The following is a 7693-nucleotide window of genomic DNA, read 5'->3' on the forward strand; positions in this document are numbered from 1 at the left end:
AATGTTTTCCTTGCTAATTTGCCCATAAATCTTGTCTAATCATTTCATCGACTGTTGTTTGCTTTTTGAAGAGCTCCAAACACCATTGACCTTTAACCAATTTTGTCAAATGTTTAAAAAGCAACAAAAATGAAATATTTATGTGGCTATTAGAGCGGGCGCCGGGGGTAGGCGAATGGAGTGGATGTGAATATTTAAAACGTAAGCGAGTGTGCCTGTGCAGCAGGTCTTAGGTGTGTCGGGGTGTCGGGGTGTGTGTGCGTGCAATTATTTAAAAGACGATGCAGTCATAAATTATGCTACATTTTCATTTCATTCTAACGTTTCCTTTTTTATAGCATTCCAACGAGCACAGCTCACACATATTTATCCTGGCGAAGAGCGAGTCGAAGAGAGTGTCGTGGCGAGTGAGAGCAGAGAGCGGAGACCGGCGCAGGCGCAGTGTCCTGCCACCGTTAGCCGTGTTCTGCGCAGCAGCCATGCTGCGAGATGGATGTTGACTTGCGGATTCCTATCTGTATCTTCAGTACGGATTCTTCGCGTGGCAAGTGCGAAAGCAAAAACCTCTGCCGTTCGTCTGCGATTTATAATTAAATCACAGTAACTCGGAACAGACCGAAAAAAAAGCACACAGAAAACTATACAAAAAATAAGTGAAGAGAGCGGAGGAAAAAAATTCGGAAGTCCCCCCAAACTGCAGTGGAGAGCAAAATCATTTTTATTGACATTCATCATAGTTGCTGTCGCCTGCCGACTGACACTGCGTTTAATCCTGGCCCTATATACTCCTGTTCAAATACACATACATATACATATGTATATCCCTTCGCCAGCATAGCCCCCGAGTTGACCCCCGGTATCGTGTGTCGCGTGTTGCAAGTGCGTGGGTGTCATCAAATCACTGGATAACGCGGTGCGTTTTAGCCGAGTGGCACGCGCGCCGTTTTTGATTTTTCGTTTAACGGCACAAGAATTGGGTCTTCCTAACCAATAAAAAAGAATTTTGGCAAAAAGGAAAATCAAACACAAAATCGGGTATACATCTCGTTGTCTGTGGATCCTGCACACACACACACACATACACTAACACCTCCCCACAACACACAGTAAAAAAAAGGGAAAAAAACACCCAAATAAACCAAAACTCACGCACATCTATGTTTCGTGTTTAATGCATTTGGCCCGTTGCGGCCTAAGCATCTCGGAGATATGTAAATTATGCGAAATTCGATTGGAATTTTTGGCCAGAGCCAGTGAGTTGGTAAACACCAGAAGCAGCCGCTCCAGGACGACGGTTGGTAGTTGGGGGCTGGAGAGCCGGAGAGCAACAGCAAGGAAACAACAGGACCAAGATAGGTAAGCGGTACAGCGCATTAGGCGCCAAGTGTTGGCGGAGAACGCTGGAAAATTCAATAATCCGCCGCAGGGCGCCCAATTGTCCCCCATATATACGACGGCCCCCATTCCGCCCGACGACAACCCATTCTCATCTGGGCGCATACCAAATGTATTGTACATATATACACGGAAACAAAAAGAACGAAATCGCCCATCAATATCAGTATGTTAATTTCGAACTGTCACTTTTCATTATTAAGTTAATTTGTGGCATAAATATTAAGGGATAAACTGGTGTTTGCTGGTTGAGCTTTCAAAGATACATATGATAATTTGAGTGGGTCTTGATTCTATAATACATGAATATGTGTTTGTTAATGTTAATGTCTATTATTGTGGATAAAATGAGTTAAATTCAGGTTACATGCTTTAAGGATCTTAGGAATATGATGCAAAATCATAAGAATTAAAGACATACTCATAGAGATATACTAATTCTGACTATATCAGTTAGGAACCTAATATATATCCTGCACTGCATGAAAGAGGATGTTTCGAAAATTTCCCATTTTTATTTAAAAATTCTTCCTTATAGAGTATTTTTTCCCCGTGCACATACAATGTACGGGTATCTGGTGTAGTCTGTTGCGCCCAAAAAGTAGGTTGACTTCGGTCTGGCTGGGTCTGGTCTGTTTTGCGTTCTGGCTTTTGTTCCTCCACTCCGTTCGATATTCATTTAGTTTCAGTTTCTGTTTCGGTTTCGTTTTCACTTCCAGCTAATTTCGGCGGAATGGAGGAACCCACAAAAACAACAGCAAATACCTAAGTGGCGCAAGGTTGACAAAGCTTATATGTTTACTCAGCACTAGGACTTTCGGTTTCTTCCCTGCGGGAGCCAGTTTCCTTTGAAGTTTTGATGAGCAAATCCAGGTAATGCTGCTCCCGCCCACTTACAGTACCCTGGGGCCTCCGTTTGTCCAGAGAGCTATCCCGTTGTCCACCTAAATTTAAACAAATTCTAGGAAGCAACCTTATTATGGACCCTTCTTAACATTTCCCTTCTTTTTAAGCTTCCGCCAAGTTAGCCTTCCCTTTCGTTTCCATCAATATCTCAAAAAATGGACTTCCTTTGCGTAACGGTTGATGGATCCCTGACCATTAGATAGAAAAAAGGAGATCCTATTAATTGTCACGAACTTAATGGCTTAAAAATCAATTGAGGGCCGCTACTTTTTAGGTTTCTAATAAATGACGGGATTTGTGCAGCATCTTAAGTAGCTCTGAAAAGCATTCCTTAAAAACTTCTAATTTCCTCTCAATAATCTGAAATAGAAAGTAAAATATTTGATTCTTGAATTCCCATTGAATCTAATTTCAATTTCTCAAGAACAATCAAACATAAACTCATTCTACATCTTTGAAATCCAAACCAAAAAGGAAATAAGGACCATGTTCAAATATCAAACTCCGCGCACCGACTTTCAAACTGAAGTCTGTAATAGAAAATCTATTTAGATCCGATGGTAATAAGAACTTATTTACGTCCAACTTCAAAAGACAAAAACCCCATTAAGAAAATAGAAATTACTAAAAGGCGGTTCTTGACAGAAAAAGTTACCTAAAATTAGACATTGTTTTTTTATAATTCTCACATTCAGAAAAAGTTTATTTTAATTAATATGCAAAAATGCTAAGCAGACGAAACCAGCAAGGGAAAACAAACAAACAATCCAACGAAAACATTTGTGTAAACCCAAAGAGATGGAGCTAACAATTTGGAAGCCGGAATGCTGGAGAGGGAGTGGAAGGCCACCCCCTTTCTGCTTTATCGGTGATGGGTTGCAATGGCAACCGGACACAGGGCCAAAGATACCACCGCAAGGTGTTCTTTGATGTCTGATAAGCAAATCCCGGTATTGTGACACCTTCAGCTCAATAGATGACCGACCCATCGCCCATTTCCCTGAAGCCCATAGTCTGCAGCCCGTTGCCCATTTTCCATTTCCCATCAACCTTCAAATCGGAAAACTGGGCTGGAGGGGTGCGAGTACTTGATAATGCAAATACCCACAAAAACTTTTCGCCCATGGGGATGGGGGTCAGGGGTGGGACAGGATTCCAGAAGGGGCTTATCAAATTCTTAGAATGGCTTTGCAAAGAAATAGAAAAGTAAGCCAGAAAAATCGCATTCATTCAGCGACTGGCTGGGCTCTTTGGCGGCCAATTTGGTGTGGTAACAAATTATCACTGGCCGGGAAAATCAATAAACATTAATCTTGTTGCGATTTTGTCTATATCCCGCACATTATTTGCATAGTTAATGGCGCCACGGGTGCCGTCGGCCATTTAACGAACAGATTTAAGTTTGATTGGATCCGAGCCCCCCCACCGGGCTTTGCAATTGTTATTAAAATTAAAACAGCATCTCTAAGCTGATTAGGTACACTTGTAGTTATGATTTCCGACATCGATAGCCAAAGAGACGTATAATCCGGTCTCGGCAAACAATGTTGAGGGATTCGTTTGCCCTTACATTTGTATAATTAAAATTAAAACTCGACGAACTGAGGCCGAGTTTCCGATTTTCGAGTATTGGACTTCCTGGGCGAAAGATGTGGCCTCGCCTGGCAGGCGATTAACTTGAGATACATACTTTCTATCGAATGGCAATTAACACGAATGTGAGGCCCGTGAAACCCTTGAGCTACCACCCCAGGGCCCCCAGATTGAAATCTTGTTTGTCCAACATGGCGTATACATAATGTATAAATGAGTTTTCTCGGCGGCGCCGTGACATGTGAGTTTGCCATTAAAAGGAAACTGAAATGATTTTCCTAATAGACCCAGGGGATATCTTCGTTTTGATTGGCCTCTCCTTGAAGCCGGCTCCCCTCCCTCCGCCCGGCAGCTTTCCATAAAAATGTTCATTTCCATATTGATTTCATGATCTCGTCATGCCCCGCAAAAAGCAATCTCATCGAAGGGAACTTTATCCTATGAAATTAAAATTTAATTTCAATTAACTTATCACATCGTTGCCAGCATCCGACACCCGAAACCCGACACCCGACTGACACCAATCGGGATGCCTAACCCCGCCGCCACCAACACATTGAACTTTGGCTAATCTACCACAAAATAGCTTGAGGTGGGGGCCTGGTCTGTGCCCCCTTTCCCCAGTCACCTTGCCAACTTACCAACTTTCCACCTTGAAAATTTCATAATTAAACGTTGCCCAGGACCAGGATCAGGCTTAGGCCCAGGCCCAGGCCCGGCGAGAAGACCAACCAGACTGAGGCATAGCCCTGGGTGACATCTTCAAGAATTCTAATTAAATCATCCCCAGAACTTTTGAGGACTTTCTGTGTTGATTCATGTTCCATGTGGCAGCTGCCCCAAGTTTTCTCAAAAATCTAGATACCAAATAAAAATGCAAAAAAAAGCGAAAATCAAAAGAAAAAAAATGAAATGGAAAACTTTGCCAAACATGCCAGAAGAATTTCCCTTGATTTCTATTTGTTGTTGTGGTTTGGTTGGCACACCGAAGAAAAGTATAATAGAATAGGATCTAGGGAATATAAAGCCATAGTTGAGATAAAATTGGCCTTCCAATCTTATTCTTCTAGAGCAGGACATCTTGAAGTATCTGTAAGATACTCGTATACTAAATTCTACCTACTAGAGTCCTAGAAATATCCACCCGAGTCCTTTTTTTTGGTGTAACTCTTGCCTTTCTTTTACCGTTATCCATTTACCGTTGGCTCGTGTTTTATGCCGACTAATTTGTGGTGTTTGCTTTTGGTCTCTTCTGACTCTTCTGCTGCTCCAGTGACTCGGCTGCTGGCTGGGATTCCCTTCTAGGATTATGCAAAGCGGAAGGAGCTTGGACGGGGGTGTCAGTATTTCATGTCGCCACACCAACACATACATACGTACTCGCACGCTCGTGGATGTGTACAAGATTCATAGACTCATAAATCTTTGAGTATTGAAAAACCATTTTTGCCTATAAGAACTCATGCCGAAAAGTTTATCCGGCGTACACGCTTTCCGGCTAAGGGGCACAGAATTGGCAAAGGGAGGGGGACTGAGTGTGGGTGTTGGAGGAGGTTTGGTGGCCTGGCCTGGTCTGGACGTCGCGTGGCCCGGGGAGGCTGGGGCACGAGTTGCTGCAGGGGAGGAGGCAGCAGGAAACATTCGCAAACTTGGCTTGAGGTGAAAGCAAACAACGTGACGCCGGACAACGAACACCAATGACGGTGTACAACACTGAATGGCAATTTAGTTGGGACTACAAATGGTTGCAGGGGTTCTTCGGTGGGTGGTGGACGAGTGGGTGATGGCTGAGTGGGTGGTGGAATGGGTGTGGGTGTCGCTTAAGCATGGCCAACATTGATGCTGACGGCCGTTTTGTGGAAATTCCACCAAAATAATATTGTTATGTACATTTTGGTGTGGACCTTGGATTTTGGTCAACGGCTAGGGCTTTAACATATGTACATGCTTACAATAGCTCCGTATGCTCCAAGCTGTCTCCAACACACACACACACACACACAGACTCACAACCAAGCGCACACAAAAACACACACACACTTCCAACTTATTCAGCGAAGCGTTCGAACTGCGAGAAGGATATTCATGAAATGGAATAACTAATGACTTTATGCTAGGAGCGTGTTTTGTTAATTGCATTTGACGGCAACAGCGGCTGGAGGACGGGACGGGACGGGAGATGGTCAGAGGGCGAGAGGGGCGTTGTTTAGGGTGCAGGATCCATAAACACTTTGAAAAATATTTTGCGAAAGTATTTCAACTAAAAGTTACGCTTCGTTTGGCAAGACTGGAGCATATTTGTTTTCTAACTTTTAATTACAAACTAACTTTTAATAAGTGATGGGAGATATTTTAACTATAGTTTAAATTAAATTATAATAAATTTCCTGAAAGTTTCGCTTAGTGCATGGGCTCACAAAAACTTCGTTACCCGACTGGGGAGGCATTAACGGCGGATGGGAAAAAATTGTGGCACATACTGGAGCACACACTCACTCTGGAATGGTTTCCTGTTGTAGCAACGAAACTTAACGAAATTAGAGGAAGCCAAGCAGTAGTAGCATGCGGCATGAGGCATGAGGCATGAGAAACAACAACAGTTGACACAGACCGCGGCTAATGAAACCGCAGTTGAAGTGGCAAAACGGGCAAAAACCGGGGGCCACTGGCAATGCGAATGTGAATGGGAATGTGAATGTGAATGCGAGTGAGTGGAAATGGCTACTCAAGTTACCCGCAGCTACAATTTTGTGTCTCCACCAGCGAACCCAGTCCATCCCCGGGACGCACACACCGCCCCTCCGCAAAATGATGGCGACAATTTGCCAATGGCTGCGATAACTTTTCCTAGTTCTTCTTTTCAGAAAGACAGGGCAAAGGACATACCGTCATGCGAGTGTGTGTGTGTTATCTTATTTGCCCGTTAAAAGGGTTACCCCATATCCCTAATTTGCAGGTCGCTAAATTACACCAATTGAGTGAGGACCCTGCTGGAGAAATGTTTCCTTTCGAACTCTGAACTCCTCAATTTCGCAGAATCGAGATGAATCGACGTTTCTCTAAATGGATTTCAGTTAATTGATTAATCCTATTCATACATGTTTACCCCCAAATCAATCATTTCGCGAAGGTCTCGTCTAATTAATGGATGCATGTTGGTGGATTTCATCGCAACTTTCTTATCCTGTTTTGTCTGGTATTTCGATCGACCTAGACAAATTCATAGAAGCGTAAAATCAAATCCGATAATTGGCATAGTTTTTATAGCTCTATGTGGGAATTTAATCTTTAAAGGGGTGCCTACATTTATCCTTGAAATTCTTCAAGAGAAGACGGCAGTCTAGTCTTCCTACCCTAAATAGTAAACATGATAACTATACTTTAAAAGAAAAGTGATTCCTTTGTCTTTAAAAGATTTACGAAGATATTATCTTCAAATATGATTGTGAATATAGAAACTCCCCCTAAAAATGAAGCTACTACTGCCCAAAGGACATCCTTGAGCTCCTAACGATTAGCTTTAGTTATCTACTAATTAGTGAGTCACTTTCATTCTAAACTCAACCATATGATGGCTGCTGAAGAGCTTTAGCCTTCGCATGCGAAAGAGTACTCGAAATTAATTGGCCATCTGTTCCCCTTTGCGACCAACTTGACTTTTCGAACCGGCCACCTCAATTATGAGAAAATAAATACTTAACTGCATTTTAATTAGGCCCGGAATAAAAAAAAGCTGTCCAGCTGGACTGGATGACTTGTGTGTGGGTGTATTAATGCATATATTTAATCTGGGAGTGTG

This window comes from Drosophila ananassae, chromosome 2L (genome assembly GCF_017639315.1).
Source record: "Drosophila ananassae strain 14024-0371.13 chromosome 2L, ASM1763931v2, whole genome shotgun sequence".
In the NCBI taxonomy this organism is placed as follows: Eukaryota; Metazoa; Arthropoda; class Insecta; order Diptera; family Drosophilidae; genus Drosophila; species Drosophila ananassae.